The 20953-nt window shown below is 41.1% G+C and overlaps 2 long non-coding RNA genes across 2 annotated transcripts in view; one reads left to right on the plus strand and one right to left on the minus strand.

Moving 5' to 3' along the window:
• The window catches only part of LOC123592133, a 52586-nt gene that overhangs the window by 13276 nt on the left and 18357 nt on the right, over positions 1-20953 (plus strand). The window lies entirely within an intron of this gene.
• On the minus strand, positions 6672-8286 carry LOC123592136. The gene is made up of 3 exons (XR_006709602.1): positions 8134-8286; positions 7379-7466; positions 6672-6795 (listed from the first exon to the last, which is right to left on the minus strand). It is a non-coding gene; the product is annotated as an uncharacterized LOC123592136 (long non-coding RNA).

Raw genomic sequence — 20953 nt, forward strand, 5'->3', positions numbered from 1 at the left:
TCATGGAGAGTGGGAGCCTATGGATAGGACTCAACCTGTAGGCAGGCTTGGGCAGCTTCAGAACTTCCTATGGAAGGGACTTATAGAAGACAGTGCTTCCATCATGAGAAGCTGGGAACCTGTCTTGAAAACTACATTTGCAAATCACACTGTTACATCTCACTGCAATTTCATTGTTATTTAAATTGCTTTATGGGGCACCTGGGTGACTCAGTTGGTTAAAGATCCGACTTCAGCTTAGGTCACGGTCTCATGGTTCATGAGTTTGAACCCACATCAGGCTCTGTGCTGACAGCTCAAAGCCTGGAGCCTGCTTCAGATTCTATGTCTCCCTCTGTCTCTGCCTTCCGGCCACCCAAACTGTGTCTGTCTTTCAAAAAATGAATAAACATTAAAAAAAATTTTTTAAATAAATAAATTGCTTTAGAGGTGCTGGAGGATATTGGGGAAGGCTAAAGGCTCTCAAACCATCCTTTGGTGTGCTATGTTAGAGCTGAATATCTCAGAATATCTTGGGGTTACTGGGATTTAGAGTAATGTGCCTTCATATCCAATATCTATTATACCAATTATTAGCATGTTAGTTTCATAAAATTATTCAATCTTCCTGAATTTTGGTTTGCTTATCTATAAATGGGTATAATAATATCTTGATCTTGGTTTGGTTATTTGGATCAAGATTGTGTAAAAATGCCTAGTGTGTAGCAAGCAATGATTAAATAGTAGTTACTATTATAATAGCTTAATGCATCAAATACTTGTCATCTTGCCACTCAAAAAATTTTCTTTGCCCCTGTATTGGTTTCCTGTTGCTGCTCCAACGATTTACCACAAACACACTTAAAACAACATAAATTTATCATCCTACAGTTATGGTAGTAAGAAATAAAAAAAAGGGTCTCCCTTGGCTAAAATCAGCATGTTGACAGGGCTGTGGACCCTTAGAAGCTCTAGGAAAAAATAATTTCCTTGTTTTTTTCAGGCTTCTAAATACTATCCTTGGTTTGGGGCCCCCAGCTAGCAATGATGTCATGTGGACCTCTGCTTCTGTCATTACATCTTCTTCTCTGAGTCTGACGTTTCTGCCTCTCTCTTACAAAGATTACATTAGGCCTACTGAATAATTCCCGATAATCTTATAATCTTCCCATTTTAAGATTATTAATTTAATCACACCTGCAAACTCCCTTTTGCCATGTAAGGTAATATATTCACAGGTGTATTAGCCAGGGTGTTCCAGAGAAATAGAACTGATATATGTATGTATATACATACATATATACATATATACATATGTATATGTATATATATATGTATATATGTATATATGTATGTATATACATACATATGTATGTATGTATATATGTATATATGTACATATGTATGTATATATGTATATATATGTATGTATATGTGTATGTATATATGTATATATATATATGTATGTGTGTATATATATATATAATTTATTGTGAAGGCTGTCATGTCCAAAATCTGCAGTGTGGACCAGAGTGGATGGTTCAGGCTTAAGGCAGACTTAAGGCAGTCTGCTGGAGAATTCCGTCTTGCTCAGGAAGGCTAGTCTTTTTGTTCTGTTCAGGCTTTCAACTGATTGGATGAGGCCCACCCACATTATGGAGAGCAATCTGTGTTCACCCATTTAAATGTTAATCTCATCCAAAAACACTCTCCTAAATGACACATAAAACCATCGCAACAGGTTTCAGGCATTAAAATTTAGTATCTTTTGGGAGAGGGGTGATTATTCTGCCTCCCTGCAAATATCTATCCTTATATTGAGCTCTGTGCTAACCACTAAATCTATAAAAACAAGTTAGCCTAGTTTCTGCTTTTAAGGAACTCACATTTGGTGGAGAGGACATATAAATTGATAAGTACAATACAAAAGAGTAGGTGTAATGATACACTTGTACATAGTATACTATGGTAATACAGAAGAGAAGCAAGTTATTCAGCTTGGGGGTGGGAAGTGCAGGTGGAGAAGATGGGGGTAACAAAGAGAGCTTTCTAAAGGGGATAATGCTTAAGCTGAATTTTAAAGGATATGTGGGAGTTTAAAAAGGGAAAAGGCATTGCAGGCAAAGGAATCAACCTGAGCACAGAGAAATAACTATTCCTCTATGTATGATTCTAGTCACTTTTTCATGATAATTTAACTTCACTTGAAGCTTTTTTTTTGTTCTATAAAGAAATAATATGCTGGCCAGAGAACTCAAGGGCCTAGTTCTCTTGGCAATAATATTTTTCAGTCTAAGTGAATAAATTGCCCTTCAGGTGTTTATACCAGTCTCTGTGGTATGTATGGTAGGAGCTATTGGTTACTGACCATACAACAATGTTGCCCCTTATCCTTCCTAACAGAAACCCAATTTTATTCAGAGATTTGATAGCAGAATACTCAGGACAGGTGAGTCCCTCATTAGCCCCAGGGGACAAATTGTGAGTTTTTAATTCAATGGAAGTAACTCAGTGGAAATCTTTTTGCTGTGATTCCCTTAGGGGAGGCAGGTGACGTTGTTGTGGCCATTGAAACAAGAGAAAAGAGAAATTGGCTGGGGAACTTCTAGAAAATATTTTTCTTCCTAATAGAAAGATATATATGAGGAGAGGTTCTTAGTCCTTTCTGGTTTGTCTTTTGACTTTGTCATTTGCAAATGTGATGTCTGGAGCTGAGGAAGCTATTTTGTTACCATGAGGAAAACACTCTTTACACCAAGCATGAGACCAGAAAGATGGAAGGAGCCTGGAGTTTTAGTGACAGCTTGAGCAGCTAGACCAAAGGCACAGGGTGGAAGCAGGGAAGATTTTATGTTGAGTACCCTCAGACATCTGCAAAATAATCAAGCATTATCTAGATTAACCTCCTGTACATTATTTATAAAAGAGCATTTGTTTTTTTACCTTATTATAGACTAATATGCCAGATGCCAGGAGGATGTAGGAGAAAGAAATAAAATTCCATCCTAAAAAAGGTATATTTATTTTATTTTATTTTATTTTAAAGAGTGTGCATACGAGAGAGTGAGCACACGTGAGCAGGAGAAGGACAGAGGGAAGAGGGAGAACAAGATTCTTAAGTAGGCTCAGTGCATAATGGAGCCCGTGATGGAGCCTGTCGTCATGGGCTCACTGCAAGGCTGTATCTCACGACTGTGAGATCATGACCTGAGTCAAAATCAAGAGTGAGACTGTAGCAGGATTCTCACATAGACAGATGGGACACCAAGGCTTTTTTTGTCTAGGAAGCAACTTTATTTGTCATGCTGGCATGGGCTCAGTGGGTTTTTACCCGAAAAACTGAGCCCCGAGTACAGCAGGGTGTAGCCTTTTATGCAATTTCTACTTCTTTGTCTCCCATGTATGGTGACATATAGTCTGATTGGACACAGTCCGGGTTACAGAGTCATGTCAGAGCTACGCATACGTGTATAGGAGTTGATTGGGCCACTTTGCCTTTCTTTGTTCTGAAGAGGCCCCCACCACGTTCCTTAGGGAGGGGCTCTACCACATTCCCCCCCTTTGATGCTCGGACTCCCCTATTTTTGGGTCAAAGAGCATCATCTCGGTTAGAGGTTTATATTTCCATAACATCATCACATGCGTGGCCATTTTCCTTTCGACCATTACCTCAGTGAGGTTGGAGATAGACCATATAACCAGGGGAACTAGGCAAGGTGGAATTAAGCAGGATCCCCAAATCAAGAAAATAATACCTATGAGAGTTTTGAATCCCCTGAGAGTTGAAAAACCATCCTCCAAATAACTCCCCAGGGTTCCAACTTTCCAGGTCTGGACTGGGACATGACAACCTTTCTCATTTGATCCGTGATCTCCTCCATGACTTTTTATTCATCATCTATCCATAGAGAGCAATTGCTCAGGTTAAACTTTCTACAAACTCCTCCCTCAGAAGCAAGTAAGTAATCTAAGGCCAAGTGATTTTGACAGATAGCATTGCACATTTTGGTTTCCTGCTTGGCTAGTAAGTTAAGAGCTCTGACAGTTTTATTGGTTATAATTACTACAACTATGTGCAGTCTGATTATGTGGTTTAGCATGTAAATGGGGATGCGGTAGCCCGAGGACCCATCCTCTGCCCAGGTGGCAGGGCCATAACATTGGATTATATGCTCAGGAGGCCATTCATTATCTTTTCAATTGCCAAATTGTAGGGCATGTCGTTTCCTTTGAGTCTCCCGTCCCCATACACTTGGACTCCCAAATGTTCCTCTCTGGTAGGTGAGAGCAGGAAGAAAGATGGCAAATAGTTTCCAGCACCCATGACCCTGACAGGCCTGAGGGAAGTACTATACAGGCCGTCCTTCCACATATCCAGTATAGTCCACCTGGGGCCCTTCATTTGATGGCTGCGTCGACATTGTCCCAGGCCTCTCAGAGAAGAAGTTAGACAAGGGGTGGGAATCTGGCTCAAGGTTCTCTGGGGACCCCCACATTGGGTTTCCTGGGTGGTTGAGTTATAGTCTAGTCATGTTAAGCTTCCAACAGAGACGGTGAACTTCCTTCCCCACTGGGCAAGGCAGTTTTTTTCAATAATTGAGGTTTTGAGGAGTCTAACCCCAGTAGTAGGACTGGGGTATTCTGTTCCACTATAAGGTTTGTGGAGATCTAATTCTCTAGCCTTCCATGGCCATTGATCCCCACCCCCTCATGCTGGTTCCTTTGCATACATAACAAGAAGAGATCTTTTTTTTTTTTTTTTAATTTTTTTTTAACGTTTTTATTTATTTTTGAGACAGAGAGAGACAGAGCATGAACGGGGGAGGGTCAGAGAGAGAGGGAGACACAGAATCGGAAGCAGGCTCCAGGCTCTGGGCCATCAGCCCAGAGCCTGACGCGGGGCTCGAACTCACGGACCGCGAGATCGTGACCTGGCTGAAGTCGGACGCTTAACCGACTGCGCCACCCAGGCGCCCCAAGAAGAGATCTTTAGAGTCTGGGCTATAAACTCTGCTAGGGCTAGAAGCAGAGTTTTTGTCGTGATGGAAGCAGGAGAGGACCGTTATCCATTTCTTCATAAAAGGATTGAAAGACCTGGTGGGTTGTGGCCTTATGGTTACGTGACAGTAACTCTCTTAAAATCCAACATGCTTCCTGGGTCTGTGCCCTGCCCATAGATAAGTTTACCAATCTGGTGATCCGTTTTTCATTTTGAGTCTCCTGGGTCAAGGATGGTAAAATAAATGGGGCTACAGGTTCCCGATTGGTAGTTTGACTCAGCCACACCCTTTTGGAGGAGTTCTGTTTTGTCTGTTTTGGAGTCTGCCAGGTGGTTCATGTGACACAGCTCCAATAAAGACAGAAGAATTCCCGTGCCTGGGGCCAGGAACCACACGTACCAGACCCCTCACACATGTATTTATCATTGAGTTGGTACTCTCGGTCCCATGTCAGACCTCCACGTGGCAAACCGTATGGCAATATGTCACCTGTGGCTATACCTACATCAGAGAATATAGACACCGGCCAATTTGGATTGGTAATTTGAGTTTTGTTAATTAGTCAACCCACACTGGCGGTGCCTGTCTTGGGGTGACTCCGGACCTCTAGACATTCCTCTACTGGGGAGTGCTGTGTGGGTTGAAGCAAGTGTATTGATGTTCTCATTGGCAGATAGAATAGGTGGTCTTATTGTGTCTGCAGGTCCCCAGGATCTTTCCCTGGCATGAGAAGTGTGTATGGTATAGTAAGGTCCAAGCGACTCCCTGGCCTGACCTGGTTATGCAAATACATGGGTCACATGATGACCATTAGAATCTGGTTGCTTCCAGATTAGAAGCAACCAATACCAACGAGGCATCCTATCCACAAAAGGAAGATGAGTGCTAGCAGAAACCTCTCACCACACTCCCAGCCTGCTGGGGCGGCCTCTACCGATCCTATGGCAAAAAGTAGAGCAAGAATCACAATAACAGTGAGAAACAAGGGGTAATAGCGCATCACATTAAGGAAACAGATACAGAAAAGAAGGACAGTCTGTTTGTTCCTCCGTACCACCGATTCCTCAAGCTTCTGCCGTGCGTAGATTAGTCAGCTTCCGGAGTGACTAAAGCAGGGCTGCAGTCTCCTGGAGCCTCTGGAGTTGCAGAATGCTTCTTCCATATGGTTAGCTTGCATGGCGTTGATGGATCAGGAATGCACTCCCAGTTTAAAGATGCCAGCTGCACTCTGCTGTGGTGAATCCAGGGACCCACTCTGGCCACTTTACTGCAGTAGGGATGGACAAAATGACAGTGAACGGGCCCCTCCAGAGGAGTTTTAGGGGTTGGGCATTCCATTCCTTCACCCATACAGCATCTTCTGGTGCAAAGGGGTGAGCGTCTGTGGTCAGACTCACAGGTAATCGCTCCCTAACCCAGTGGTGTAAAGTGCTTAGGGTAGAGCTGAGGACCCACATCTATTGCCTTAGGGTTACATTGCCTATCTCATTTAGATCCCCTCTTATGCCCTTGATAAATGGGGGAGGGCACCCATAAAGGATTTTAGAAGAGGAGAACCTCATCTGCTTCTTCAGCCTCCCACTTGCAGCTGCAGTCTGCCTCCCTGAAGGTCCCTTATCTCTCCCTGCCTAATGTTAACCCTTTCCCTATTCATTCCTCCCCCTGGAACAGGGCGCCTAACTGCCGTTAGGGAACAGGGATGATGACTGTTCTGGCTTCTTCAAGCTGATAAGGGACAGTGTGGGGGGTACGGCAGTTAGAGTCTACCCAAGGGTTGGTTGATACGGCCCACGGCATGGTTCTACAGGCAGGCAGGCTGGCATGAGGTGGCGCCCACATCGGCAGACACAGAAAAACACAAAGTGAAGATTATACTGACCAACAAGATGGTATCTAAAGATAATGTCCCCCCCAGTTCCCAAACCAGTGAAACAATCCAGGGGACACCCTGACTTTGTCCAGTTATGCCCAGATGTCATCTATCAGTTCTAAGACTCTGTGAGAATTATCAGTTAGATTGAAACACATGTCAGGGGATCTCTCATAACCCAGGTGATGGAGGAGCAGTAAGTAATCGATGGCGGCTCTCTTCTCCAAGAGTCCGGTCCTAACTATATTTAATTTTTTATTAAGCATCTAATGCTTGTGAGGTGTTAGAGTTTTGCTGAGCATAAGCAGCCAGTTTGCTTTATTTCGAGGTGTAAAACTTTTTCAGGAGCTGGGAGTCTTAACAGAGAAAGAGTCAAGGCGGCCGTTTACCATTATTAATTTGCAAATTTTTAGGTAAGCTGAACCTGGGCATTATTTTATAAAGCAGAGATTTTATTACTTCTTGTGCCTTTTCCATTTCTTTTAAAGGGGAAGACCTCTACCCAGTTAATAAAAGTATCAACTCATACCAACAGATGTTGGAATTCCTTTGATCTTGGCATATGAGTGAAACCTAATGGTCAGTCTTCCCTGGATAGCCTCCAGTTCCTTGATTGCCTAGAAGAGCAAGTTTGTGGTTGAGAGGATTGTTTCTAAGACATACTTCACAAGCTGATACTACTTGCTGAACTGTCCTTAACAAATTTTTCCTGGTAAACCTCCTTTGGGCCATTTGATAAGTTCTATCCCTCCCTAAATGAAAGGCCTGATGCAGTGCTTTAATGATCTTTTAGCTCTGTGAGCTAGGTAATAGTAATTGCCCTGCTCTGTTTGTAACCATCCTGAGGGCTAGACAGTGTCCATGAGTAAGACCCCAGTTTATTTCCTTGAGAGAGTAGGTGGGATTGAGTCTCCTTTAATAATTGATGTAGTGGGCAAGCTATTTTCCTGAACCCCAGTATCTATAGCATATAATATCCAGTAATTCCCCAAAACTCACACAATTGTTTATCTGTTCTGGAGTTAGTAGCACTATAGTCTGTAATTCAGTTATAATGTCCCTTCCTAGCAAGGGAGTAAGGCTTTCTGGTTTTATCAAGAAAGAATAAGAAAAAATTAGTTTTCCCCATATACATCCCAGGGGCTGAGAGAAAAATTTAGTTATAAGTTTTCCAGAGAAGCCTCTAATCGTCATGCTGCGTTTGGATAGTTGGCCTGGAGTGGAAAGGAGGACAGAGAAAGTGACTCCATTATCAAGGAGGAAATGAACCAGCTTTTTAGTTACCTGAGTTTTCCAGAGTTACCTGAGGCTCCAGGCTTCCAATAGACAGTGGGTTCCCGGGATCCACCCCGAAAAGCCCCAGACCCCATCAGTCCCTTTCAGGGCAGTGGTTATCTGAGCCCTCACAGACAGAGGTCCCCGAGGGCATTCAGACTTGCAGTGATTGTCTCCACACAAGGGACTTCTGTTGTCCCTTCTGAGGGCAATCTCGCTTCCAGTCCCTGACTGGCCACATAAGTGGCATTTGGTGCCAGGACCTCGGGAAGCCTGGTCTGACGTAGTGCATAACTAAAGACTCAGATTTTTCTTAAGCCTCCTTTCCTGTTTTTGTTTGTTTGTTTTGTTTGCTTGTTTTTATCTTGGTTGTAATATACCCAATTGGCAGTTTGTAAGAACAGCTCCAGGGTTCCTTCCAGGCCAACAGCCAATCTTTGCATTTCCTCTGAATATCTAGGGCTGATTGAGTGAAAGATTTGTCCTCAGCCTTAGGGGTGTCAGGGGAGATAGCCATATATTTAATGAGAGGCTCCCTCAACCTCTCCAGGAAGGCCATTGGGCTCTCATTCTGTGTTTATAAAATAGTGGCTAATTTAGCATAATTTAAGGGCTTAACCTTGGACTTCCTTAACTTCTCTAAAGTACAAGCTTAGAAGTGTTGGCAATACCATTTCTCAATGGGATGGTCATAGTCCCAATGACGATCTTGGGATGGAATTACCTGGGCCCCAATAGGAAACGGGAAGTTCCCTATAGGACCTCCAGCCCCATCATAATTAGTGAGTTGGGGTGTTTTTTTTTTTGTTAGAGTTTATGGATCAAAACTCCCAGTTTTTCAGAATGCACCCCAAAGGAGTATTGGACTTAGTTGGGGAATTGCCCGTCTATAGGCAAAAAGAGGAAGAGGCATCACTTATCTTAATTTTCCATAGCTAGCCAGGAGAAACCTCATCTCCTGGCCCTGCGTTTTGGCTGGCTGTTGGACTGGCAGCCAAAAGGTTTGTCAGTCTTGAGAGATGCGGGGGGCATTTGTTCTTATCCAGGCTTTACCCTACCTCTGAGAGCTGACCTTGTCTTTGCTGATTTCCCCTATCCCTCTGTTTTCTGCCTGCGGGACTTTGGGGGTATTGACTGTGGCCAAGCAAGATTTCCCTGGTTGTAGAAGGATGCACTAATTTTATTTTGGCCCAACAGTAATCATCTTTACAAATATACTTTAAAAGGCTAGCAAAAACCATTTTTTGGTAAAGATGAAATTGACCATCAAGGGGGCTAAAAGGGCCAAAGTCAAGGTCTGTTCCCTTGCCTTTTTCAGCAGTGCCACGTAAATATGCTCCAGTCACGTGGATATCCATTGTAGAGTATCTAGGTTGTTACAAATTGGCATACACTGGGCTAAGTGTAGCAAAATGGCTCCTATGTACTCCAGTAAAAGCCCTTTATATATCATGGTCATCTGTCCCTTATATGGCACAGGCATCCATTCCTTTGCTAAACAGAAACAACACAAATGTGGAGCATTTGGAGGCTGGCAGTGAGGACATCATCACCATCTCCCCAGCTTTTGGATCAAAGGAGGGGCAATTTCAAGACTTAAGTAAAACAACTTAAAGGGGTGTGCTGTCCTGCTGTCCTGCCCTTTTGGTTAAAATCATATTTTTTCCCCATATTTTTGGGCTGACAAAAGGGGGGGACACCTTTTTTTACCTCTCTTTTTTTTTTTTTTTTTTCACAATCTGGGTTGGGTTTTGGAACACTTCTGTATATTAATCAGGATTGTCTGAAAATTTGCCCAGGTTCTATTTATTTGCTTAGAATCTTGCAAGGAAAATGAAACTTTTATGGGGCTAAATCCCCCATGAGGCTTTTCAGTCAATAGATACATTGAACATGCCTTGACTTTAAGGGGAGAATTTTTTTTGTCCCTGGCAATCCTGGATAAGGAGGGCATGAGGGTCTAACAGGTGGCTTTTCCTGAGGAGAGGCCTCAGTGGGTGAGTTTGCAAGTACTTGCCTGTCTTGGCCCCTTTAAGGCAAAGAAGACCTGCACATAAGGAACTTCTGACCATTTACCCTCTCTTCTACAATATAGATCTAACTGTAAGATAGTACTGTACTGAATACCTCCCTCAGGAGGCCAGCACTCTCCATCCTCCAGGAGATATTTCAGGCACCTCTTAGCATTGGTGGGTTCAGTATCAAGCTCTGACCCAGATCAGACTCCTGAAGAAGTCTGACACTGCCTTAAGCCGTGTGAGGTTGCCACGGAACCATGGAAAGGGACTCAACACTTGCTTAGGCCCATCGGTCAGGTCGGAACCTTTCTGCTGTCTGTCTCATTCACACACAGTCACACAGTGACTCCAACCTGCTGCCCAGCACCCAGCGCCTTGGAATTGCAGTTTCGTTCTTTATGGAACTACTCAGGCAACTCTGGGAGGTGATCAGGTTCCTCTTCTGCCTCTTAGGGGCAGGTCTACCAAAATAAACCCAGGTTCTTACCAGTCTGACCAGCGGTGCTACCTGAGCTGGTTCCTGGGCCTCATGGGTTCCGTTGGTACACACGGGGTCCTTGCCCTGCAGGCTGGGAGGGGCTAGTCTAAAGGTACTTTTTTTTTTTTTCAACGTTTATTTATTTTTGGGACAGAGAGAGACAGAGCATGAACGGAGGAGGGGCAGAGAGAGAGGGAGACACAGAATCGGAAACAGGCTCCAGGCTCTGAGCCATCAGCCCAGAGCCCGACGCGGGGCTCGAACTCACAGACCGTGAGATCGTGACCTGGCTGAAGTTGGACGCTTAACCGACTGCGCCACCCAGGCGCCCCTGGGAGGGGCTAGTCTATAAACTGCTGGTGCCAGGCAGCAGCTGGTGCCAGGCAAGGTTGCTTCTCCCAGCTCTTGGAGGCTCGCACCCCAATGACAAAAGAGGTGGAAACGTGCCATCTCCAAATCCTGGATGAGCCCCCACGAAATATAGCAGAATTCTCGCACAGAGAGACAGGACACCGAGGCTTTATATACAGTCTGATTGGACACAGTCCAGGTTACAGAGTCATGTCAAAACTATGCATATGTGTATAGGAGTTGATTGGGCCACGATGCCTTCCTTTGTTCTGAGGAGGCCCCCACCATGTTCCTTAGGGAGGGGCTCTACCATAGGACACTTAACCAGCTGAACCACCCAGGCATCCTGAAAAGGTGTATTTATTTTAAAATTTTCTAAACTTTTTCCACAAATAACTAAGCTTTGGACTTTGAATTCAGGAAAAATCCTCTCATCTAACACTATCCACTTTTCCCTCCAATTTTTGAAACTTCCTTGTTCTAATCAGGTCTTAAATATTAAGAAAACTTTTTTACTTGCAGTATTTTTGCACTTACCTGTTCTATTAGAAAGTTTTCAACTGTGCACAAAATTGTTGTTTTTAAAGATATGCAGAAATGTTTAAGTTTAGAGACAATATGATTTATTTTTCCTTTACCTCTTAAGATTTTTAAATTGTTTTTAATTAAAAAAATTTTTTTAATGTTTATTTATTTTTAACAGAGAGACAGAGCATGAGCAGGGGAGGGGCAGAGAGAGAGGGAGACACAGAATTCAAAGCAGGCTCCAGGCTCTGAGCTGTCAGCACAGAGCCCGATGCGGGGCTAGAACTCACAGACCGTGAAATCATGACCTGAGCCAAAATCAGACACTCAACTGACTGAATCCCCACGTGCCCCAAGATTTTTTTTATTTTTAAATAATTCTACACCCAGTGTGGGGCTCGAACCCAGGACTCTGAGATCAAAAGTTGCATGTCCCCCCCCCCCACTCCCCAACTGAGCCTGCCAGGTGCCCCTTTACTTTACATTTTAATTCATGTTTCTACATATGCAATTATATCCTCCTTGTGATTCTTTAAAACGTGTGAAGTTTACATATACACAGCTTTAAAATCATGGATTTCACTGTTTTGAGTATCACTTTAACAAATAGTTAATGAATAAAGGACTAGAGAATATACCTACAGCGAGTATTCTGTTCAGTATTTTGGATTTTTTAAACTATTTTTTTATTACTATTAAAGTATAGTAAATGTTCCAAGCCATTATTGTGCATCCTTGCATTATATATCGATTTATAGCACATTTAAGTAGCAATTATTCTCACTGCTGCAAAGTGCTTGTGCTATGCTCACTCAACATGCAAACATTTCAAAATTACAGTACATTAAGATGTCAATGACAGAAGGGAACATTCTAAAAATAAAGTGGTTTTTAAGCATTTTATAAAATGACTAACTCCTCCTTTACCAGTGAGGACATACTCTACATTCTTTCAAATGCTTCTTTTGAAAACCTTTATGAAACAAAGAGGCATAGTTCTAATTATTCTATATTGGTGAAGTAGTATCAGGAAATACTGTCTCCCTGATTCTTTAGCATTTTTTACCATAGTATTAGACTTGTTTTGCAGGAAAGAATGAACCTTGCTATGTACAAAGATAAATTAATATATACTTTGCTGATCGTCTTGATGACCTTTTCATTTACAGTTTTGCCTAAAGCAGTATCGATCTGATATCTTTAGGCAAGACTCACAGTGATTCTCAATTCTCATTCGTGGAATGAAGGAAGTGTTCAAAAAGTTCCACTTCTGTGTGTCCATGCAATTAATTTCCCATTCCTTTGGGCCCCGAAAGCCTTGAGAAAGCCTGAAAAGCCTTTGGGCCCTTTCATAGCCTTGAAAAACTTCTCTGAAGTGCATATGCAGGAACCAGGAATTTCAATACAATTTCTAGGGTCTTCTGAAGTCAAATAGACTTGATAAAACCCTCCCTTTTCTGAATGGGTTATTGTTTATGGCAAGTGTGATTCCTGGTGAGCCCAATCTTTTGGATTGCCTTACTCAGGGAAGAGTTTTGTTAATTTATCCTTTCAACAAGTATGAAGAAGGTATTTTACACATGAAGAACTGAGGAATATTGAACTTGCTCAAAACTAAAGAGTTTATAAGCCACAGAGCAAGGAATTCAACTCTAGTTTGCCTGAATGCAAACTCTATCCACTGAAACACTCAGCCACAATGCCTCTCTATGATCTCATGGTGATAAGTACCAATGAGAGGAAAAAAAGATTTTGGTTTTTTTATTTGAAAATCGCATTTTCTGGGGCACCTGAGTGGCTCGATTGGTTAAGTGTCCGATTTCAGCTTGGGTCATAATCTCACATTGTGGGTTCAAGGCCCAAGCCCAGCCTCAGGCTCTCTGCTGTCAGTGCAGAGCCCACTTCAGATCCTCTGTCTCCTTCTCTCTCTGATCCTCCCTTGCTCATGCATGCTCTTGCTCTCTCTCAAACAGTAAAAAAAAAAAAAAAGAGAGAGAGAGAGAGAGAGAAAATAACGTTTCCTTCATATTGACTTAAAGCATTTTCTCTATGGGTTTGGCAATCCAGTTGGATGTCCTTGGGTCTGAGTGCTGTCCTTTCTCACTGATAGCAAATGCATTGTCATCTTAAGCAAACCAGAGAGGCCTCTGGTGTGTGTGTGTGTGTGTGCGTGTGTGTGTGCATACCATATTTCCCATATACATACATATGTCTACGACATATGTGAACAAATGGAGAATTTCAACAAAGAGATAGAAAAATTTTTAAATCAAATGATATGCTAAAAGTGAATTCATTCCATGAGCTTAAAAGCTACAAACGATTCATTTCATGGGCTTAAAAGCAGCGTGGACACAGTGGAGAAAATAATCACTGAACTTGAAAACATTTGGGTCAATAGACATTACCGAAACTAAAACACAAAGAGAAGAGAGAGATAAAAATAAAAACAGATTACAACATCTAAGACCTCTGGAACAATACCACTGATATAAAACATGTAATTGGAGCCCAAGAAAGAGAAAGAGTGGGGATTTCTCCAGTAATTTTCCAAAATGTTTTTAAAGACATCAACTCACAGAACCAAGAAGCTCAGCAAATGACAAGATTAACACGAGGAGAACACACATGTGTATATTGTAGTCAAACTACAACATCTTTAAAGTGCCAAAAGAAAAAAAAGTCAACCTATAATATACCCTAATGATTCCTTAAAAAGAAATACAAAACAAAGACATTTTCAGATAGATAAAAGATAGAATTTGTTGACAGCAGACCTAAACCACAAGGAATGCCAAAAGAAACTCTTTGGTCTAAAGGGAAATGATACCCGATAAAAGCCAGGTCAGTAGGAAGGAATAAAAGGCACCAGAAGGCTTAATGCATCTTTTTAGTATTCTTTATTTCATATATATGTTATATGTTCAATATATTTTATATATCTTTAGATAGATGATAGATAGATAGATAGATAGATAGATAGATAGATAGATAGATAGATGATAGAGACAGTGATACAGATTTCTGTAACCTGTAAAAACTGGCAGGAAAATAGGGCCCCATTTAGAGGGAAAAGAGAAAAAAAACCACAAAGTAATTTGCAGAACGCTACTAAGAGTGGTATGGAGTCCTTATAAATGCAATTCAGGCATCAGCAGGAACGCTCTCCATCTGGAATCCTGAGTTCCAGGTATGATTGGCTCAAATCTCCCATTTCCATGCCCTGAATATTTCTATTCTCTGCAATATTTGTGTCTTTTCCTTTATCTCTGCTGTGACTTTAATACAAGCCAGGGCATAGTACCTTCTCTGTTCCCCTCTCCCATCCCAAAGTAGTTTTGAGATAAAAGGTTGTGTCGAGGAGCAGAAATTTTACTGCAGATAGAAGCCTGCGGTCCCACTTCAAACAACTGAACATTTGGAACGTTCCTGTTGTAAATGTCTCACTACCAAGACTTTCTCACTGGCCTCTTCACCCATGTACTATCCATCACATAAACTTCTCTTTGGCTACCTTTCTGATCCATATTCTTTTCTCATATTCTTTTCTCTCTCAAGAACTAAATAAAATTTTTCTTATATTCTCATGCAGAGAAGCTTAGCCATTCCTCTCACCGCTTTGGCTCCTGTCAATATTCTTACCTTTTCCCAGAGCTGCTTCATTGCATAGCTCCAGGGGCCTCACATTGCAGTCCACGTAACCAGGGCTTCCGGCACTTGTGTAGTGCACAGATTGCGCAGCAGTACATGGCAACCCTACCTCTATTTTATTAAGATATTTTCCTAATCAAAGACTGTTCTCGTATCAGTTATTATGCTAATAATCTCCACCTATGTTACATAAAAGACCTACAAAAATTTTTAGGAGATTGCAACAAGGTTGAATAAGTGGAAAGATATGTTATGGACTTGGACGGGAAGTCTACTGTAAAAATGTCTGCTCTTTTCAAATCACTTCTAGGTGTCATCAGTTCTAATTAAGATATCAACAGATTTTTCTTTTTTGGTATATGACAGTTTTACAAGACATTTGAATAATTGCACAGGAGAGAATAGCAAAAATAAATCTTTTGGAAAAACATAATGAGAACATATATTAGACCTGTTAATAATTATTAACACATGTGACCTCATCTAATTAGCTAGTTTCCCATCAAGCTAGCTATGTTTGATCGATCTTTTGTGAACATTTGAAGCATCTCTTTTCTTTAAGTAATATCTTCGCCTTCTTCCTGAAAGAGCGTCACCCCCACTGTGCATCCCATATGATTTTCCTGGAGCTGCCAGTTGTAGGACCCTACTCTCCAGCCGAAAAGTGGGCATGCAGCATACACAGGACCAGGGAAAACTCTCTTCTTGACTATAATGATTGGCCCAGAGATAGGTAAAGACTCAAGTCACTCAGAGTCTTCCTTGGAAAAATCCAAAATGAAGCTGAGAAAATATCTCCTCCTCTGGGAAAGATAACTGGAATGGTATAAGCCCAAGGCTGCTGGCAGATATGTTTTCTGCCAGTGGAAAAGGCCCATCTGTTATAGGAGAGAGTGAAGGGAGGCAGAAGGAAGTAAACATGAGAGATGGAATGAGTGGAAAGAAAAATCCTGGAGGTATTAAGTCCCAGACTGTGTTTCTGAAGTTCCAGAATAGGTCTGGTTCTAGAAGGTCTTCTCTCAATTCTAAAAGTTTCTCTAGTTTATTTCTAATAATAAAAACATAGATTTAGTGATAGAGATATAACGACAGGGACCATTTCACCTCACTCTGCCCACTTCTCTCCTGGCTACCATCCAAAGAAGGAAAGGAAGAGGCACACCCTGACTGGTCAGGGTACTGGACCCTGAGGTCCAGGGGTATGATTTACTATGGGATGATTTCACTCTAAGTTAATGGTGGTGGTTATGGTGATGATGGTAATGGTAATGATAAAAGAATTCATATTTATGGGACACCTGATTGGTTCAGTCAGTAGAATGTGCAATTCTGGGGGTTGTGAGTTTGAGCCCCATGCTGGGTATAGAGATTACTTAAAAATGAAATCTGTAAAAAAAAAAAAAGAATATTTCTCAACATATATTCTAAAAAAAAGTATTCATATTTGAATATTGAGTATTCATATTTAATAATAGTGGCAGTAGTAGCTCTGCTCCGGGATGTGCCTGGATGTCCTGAAGTTTCTCTAAGTATTATTTGCCTCTGGGGTTGAATTGGGGCTCAGTTGCTTGGGAAAGTAGATGGTATAGAAGCCATAATTGGTATGGAATACTAGAATCTAAACAGACAAATGGTGTGGATTATTTTATGTAAACTCTGAGTTTTACCAAAATTCTCCTTTAGTAGGAATGCTGGGATTCCCTTTATTTGGGGGAAATCTGAGCATACTCCATCTTAGCTTTAAGGTATCTGATTTCAACTGTGTATTTCTCTGGGTTATCCTAGGTTACTCAAGGATAGTAAGTCCTCCAACACCATTGAGACGGCTCAAGATTGCCACTTTAACTCTTCCTGGCATGCTTTTCTGCCATCCTCCCTCATTCATTTCACCTGTATATTTTTACCCCTCTCATTTAGGAAGTTTGTGAAACTCTCTCTTGAGTCTTTCATTTGTCTTGGGCATTCATTCATTGATGAATCCATTTATTTAAATCTGTGTTTAGTGAGTGCCCACTATATGCCAGTCATTATGCTAGTTGTACCCCAGGAACTTTAAGTGAGAGGAAGACAGACGTGGAAACACTTTAATACGTAATTGCTAAGCCCAGCCCCATTTAGCAAGGCCTTGATATGGTTGATCTAGCAATTTCTCTGCAGTATCTAAGTGTTTCCTGCTCTTTCTTTCCTATGTTATATACCCAGTTGCCTCCCAGGAATATAGCTGGGAACGCTTAGTTCAACCTTGTAATCATAGGCAAATTTTAGCATCTCCCACCCTCCTCACTGCTTTGCATAACAAAACAGGGAGAGAATAACTGCCCTAACTATAACACATGTTGCCTTCCTCTATGGGCACACCATTGTACCAGAGGCCCTAGCCATAAGTCCGAAGAACCTGGCTTTTTCTAGGGCGGGGATAGCAAGTTGAGAAAATTCTGTATCCCTGGTCCTGCAAAATATTTCCTACTGCCCTACCAAAATGGCAGTGGAAGAGCAGCAGGAGAAAATGTAAACTTGAAGACAAGACATTTCGCTGTTGGCCAGTTAAAATATAATTCCATGCAGTAGAATAAAATAGAATTCAGGGGTTCATTTATATTAGTATTTGTATTAAATTAAAAAGTCACTAACCTTTAAATTTCACTTTTATATGCTTTTGTTTACTCTGCTCTCCTACTTTAATTATCATCTTAAAATACCACCTACTATGACAGTGGCGTATAAGCTTTAATTACTGTTTAATTTTATAGCAGAGGATAAATGTGTTTTCTATTATATTATGGAGTGTGTAGTAATGCACAATTGTGACTGAAATCAAAAATGTATTATAAAACTAGTATATATTCTATAAATAGAAGTAGTTGGGAAATTTTTAAAAATTACCGTTTTTTCTTCTCAAATTCCACTTCCCAGAAGCCGCATCAGTTTGTTTGCGCATTACAGTTTTTTTTCACAAATCCCACAAATGAGCTTACACACACATATACGCACAATCTTATAATCAGCTTTCTCCACTAAACAATCTGTCCACGTCATAGAACTATGTCATGGTATGAATGTTCTATGTGGTATATTTAACCATTTATTGAATTATGATTACAATAATTTTAGCTTTTTCAGTATTATAAACACTGCTATCATAAATAACTTTGTAATAATAACCTTGCATGCTTATGTATCTATAAGGCAAATTTCTAGAGATGGAATTGCTGGGTCAACAAGTAAATATATTTGAAATTCAGATGGATACGATGAAAATGCCGTCCAAAAAGGTTGTGTCAGCCTGTGCTCTTACCAGCAGCATGTATGTGAGGGTGCATGTCTGTGAGCTTGGCCCACCTGGTAGTAAACATGGTATAGCATTGTTATTTTAATATGCATCTCTTTCACCATGACTGAGATCTATCTAGCACCTTATCACATATTTGTTAACCATTTGTATTTCTATTTCTCTGATCTATATTCTTTTGGGGGCTGGATTTTTTATATTGCATGTAGTTTCTAAGAATGTATATTATGTACATATTTTTGAATTTCACATTAAATGGTTGAAATTTTTAAAGCATACCTTTAAAATTAGACTTAAATCGGTGCCAGGGTCATATATGATGAAACAATGATCCTTGATATGAGGAAAAGATGCCCAGCCCATCTGGGTTCCTGGGAGCCTCCTCCTGCCATGTACAGTACAGTGTGCTTGAATTTGCACCGTCGTTTTTTAATTCCCGTGAATGGTAGTCTCAGATATTCACATCTTCTTTAAAAAGCTGCACAGCATGGGGGCGCCTAGGTGGCTCCGTTGGTTGAGCTATTGATTTTGGCTCAGATCATGATCTCAGGGTTGGTGAGATGGAGCCCTGCCTCTGGCTCCGCCCAGAGCACGGAGCCTGCTTGGATTTCCTCCTCTCTCTGCCCCTCTTCCCTACTCGTGGGCATGCTCTAAGTAAATAAATAAACATTAAAAAAAAAAAAAAGCTGTGCAGCATGCTTTATTGTAGCCTCAAAAATTGTAGTTCAGAAATATAAAAATTGTAGAGATTGGGTTGGCTCAGTGCTAACAGTGCAGAAAGCTTTTCAGAGATTATGTAAAAAGGAGGTAAGAAACGGCATGATTACGCCATGTGTGAGACTAAAAAGCTGGGATTAGCGCTGCTCTCAAGTGCAGCTGTGAAAGAAACAGGAGACAGCAGTCGAGTGCAAGGGAGAAGATCGCTAGTACCAGGCAGAGTCTGATTCTGGAAAAGTGCACAAAGATAAAGCAAAGGAACTATTTATCTTTGTTTACATTCAATGTAAGTAGCTCGCCAGCATGAGGACACCCCTGAGCAGAACAAGCCAGCTGTTTTAGTTTGTTGATTGGTACTGGTGGTTTTCAGCCGTAAGCTCAGGTGCCTGACTCAAACTATTTCAGGCTAAAAAAGAATTCACTGGTTTATGTAAAAGCAAGTTGAGGATTGATTACGTTCATGCATCAATGAGTTCAGGGCTGGCTCTTGAGGGCTGCCTCTTAATCCTCCGGCTCTGGACTGCTTTTCTCCACATGGGCTACTTATCCAGTGGGCTCTCCCTGTGGTCACTGGCAGCATTAAGGTTTTACCTAACAAATGCCAGGTGACTTCGTAAGTGCTGGGAATCATGAGTGAGAAGACCTCATCCCTGTTCTTTTTTTTTATATTTAATAAAAATTTATTATTAATTCCATTTTTAGAGATGTCATCTCTATTCCCTTTACTTAAAACAGGTAATTCCTTCTTTTCTTGGACTATTTTTGTTCTTTTTCCACCTATAACCTCTTCAGTAAATTCCAAAGTATATACAGCTTTTTACCTTTTCCTTGGATATTTCATTTGAACTTACCCAAGAATATAGTCTATATTTTTATTGATGGCAGCCTATTTGTCCATTGATTCAATATTTTTTGTATTCAAACACCTTAGGGTTTCTTTTAGAGCAGTTTTAGGTTTGCAGCAAAATTGAGGGGAAGGTACAGAGATTTCCCATAGACTCTCTGCCCCAACACATGCATAGCTCCTGCATTATCAATATCTGGCACTAGAGTAGGTACATTTCAGTTGATGAACCTACACTGACCTATCATTATCACCCAAAGTCTTACATTAAGTTTCACTCTTGGTGTTATACATGCTATGGGTTATTACAAATATATAACGACATATATCCATCATTATAATACCACACAGAGTATTTTCAATGCCCCCCAAAATCCTCTGTGCTTTGCCTATTCAGACCTTACCCATGTCCACCACCCCAAGCCCCACAATCCCTGACAACCACTGATCTTTTTATTCTCTCCATAGTTTTGCCTTTTCCAGAATGTCATATCATTAGAATCATACAATATGTAGCCTTTACAGATTGGCTTCTTTCACTTAGTAATATGCCTTTAAGATTCTTTGTGTTCTTTTCATGGCTTGATAGCTCATTTCTTTATAGCTCTGAATAGATTCAATTGTCTGGATATACCACAGTTTATTTATTCATTCACCTACTGAAGGATGTCTTGGTTGATTCAAACTTTGGCCATTATGATTAAAGCTGCTATGAATATGCATGTGCAGGTTTTTGTGTGGACATAAATTTTCAACTCCTTTGGATAAATACCAAAGAGCACAATTGCTAATGGTAAGAATATGTTTAGTTTTATAAGAAATGAACAGACTGTTTTTCAAAGTAGAGGTACCAGTTTGCATTCCTACCAGCAGTGAATGGGGGTTTTTGCTGTTCCACATCCTTGCCAGTATTTGGTGGTGTCAGTGTTCTAGATATTGACTATTCTAATAGGTGT

This window comes from Leopardus geoffroyi, chromosome B4 (genome assembly GCF_018350155.1).
Source record: "Leopardus geoffroyi isolate Oge1 chromosome B4, O.geoffroyi_Oge1_pat1.0, whole genome shotgun sequence".
In the NCBI taxonomy this organism is placed as follows: Eukaryota; Metazoa; Chordata; class Mammalia; order Carnivora; family Felidae; genus Leopardus; species Leopardus geoffroyi.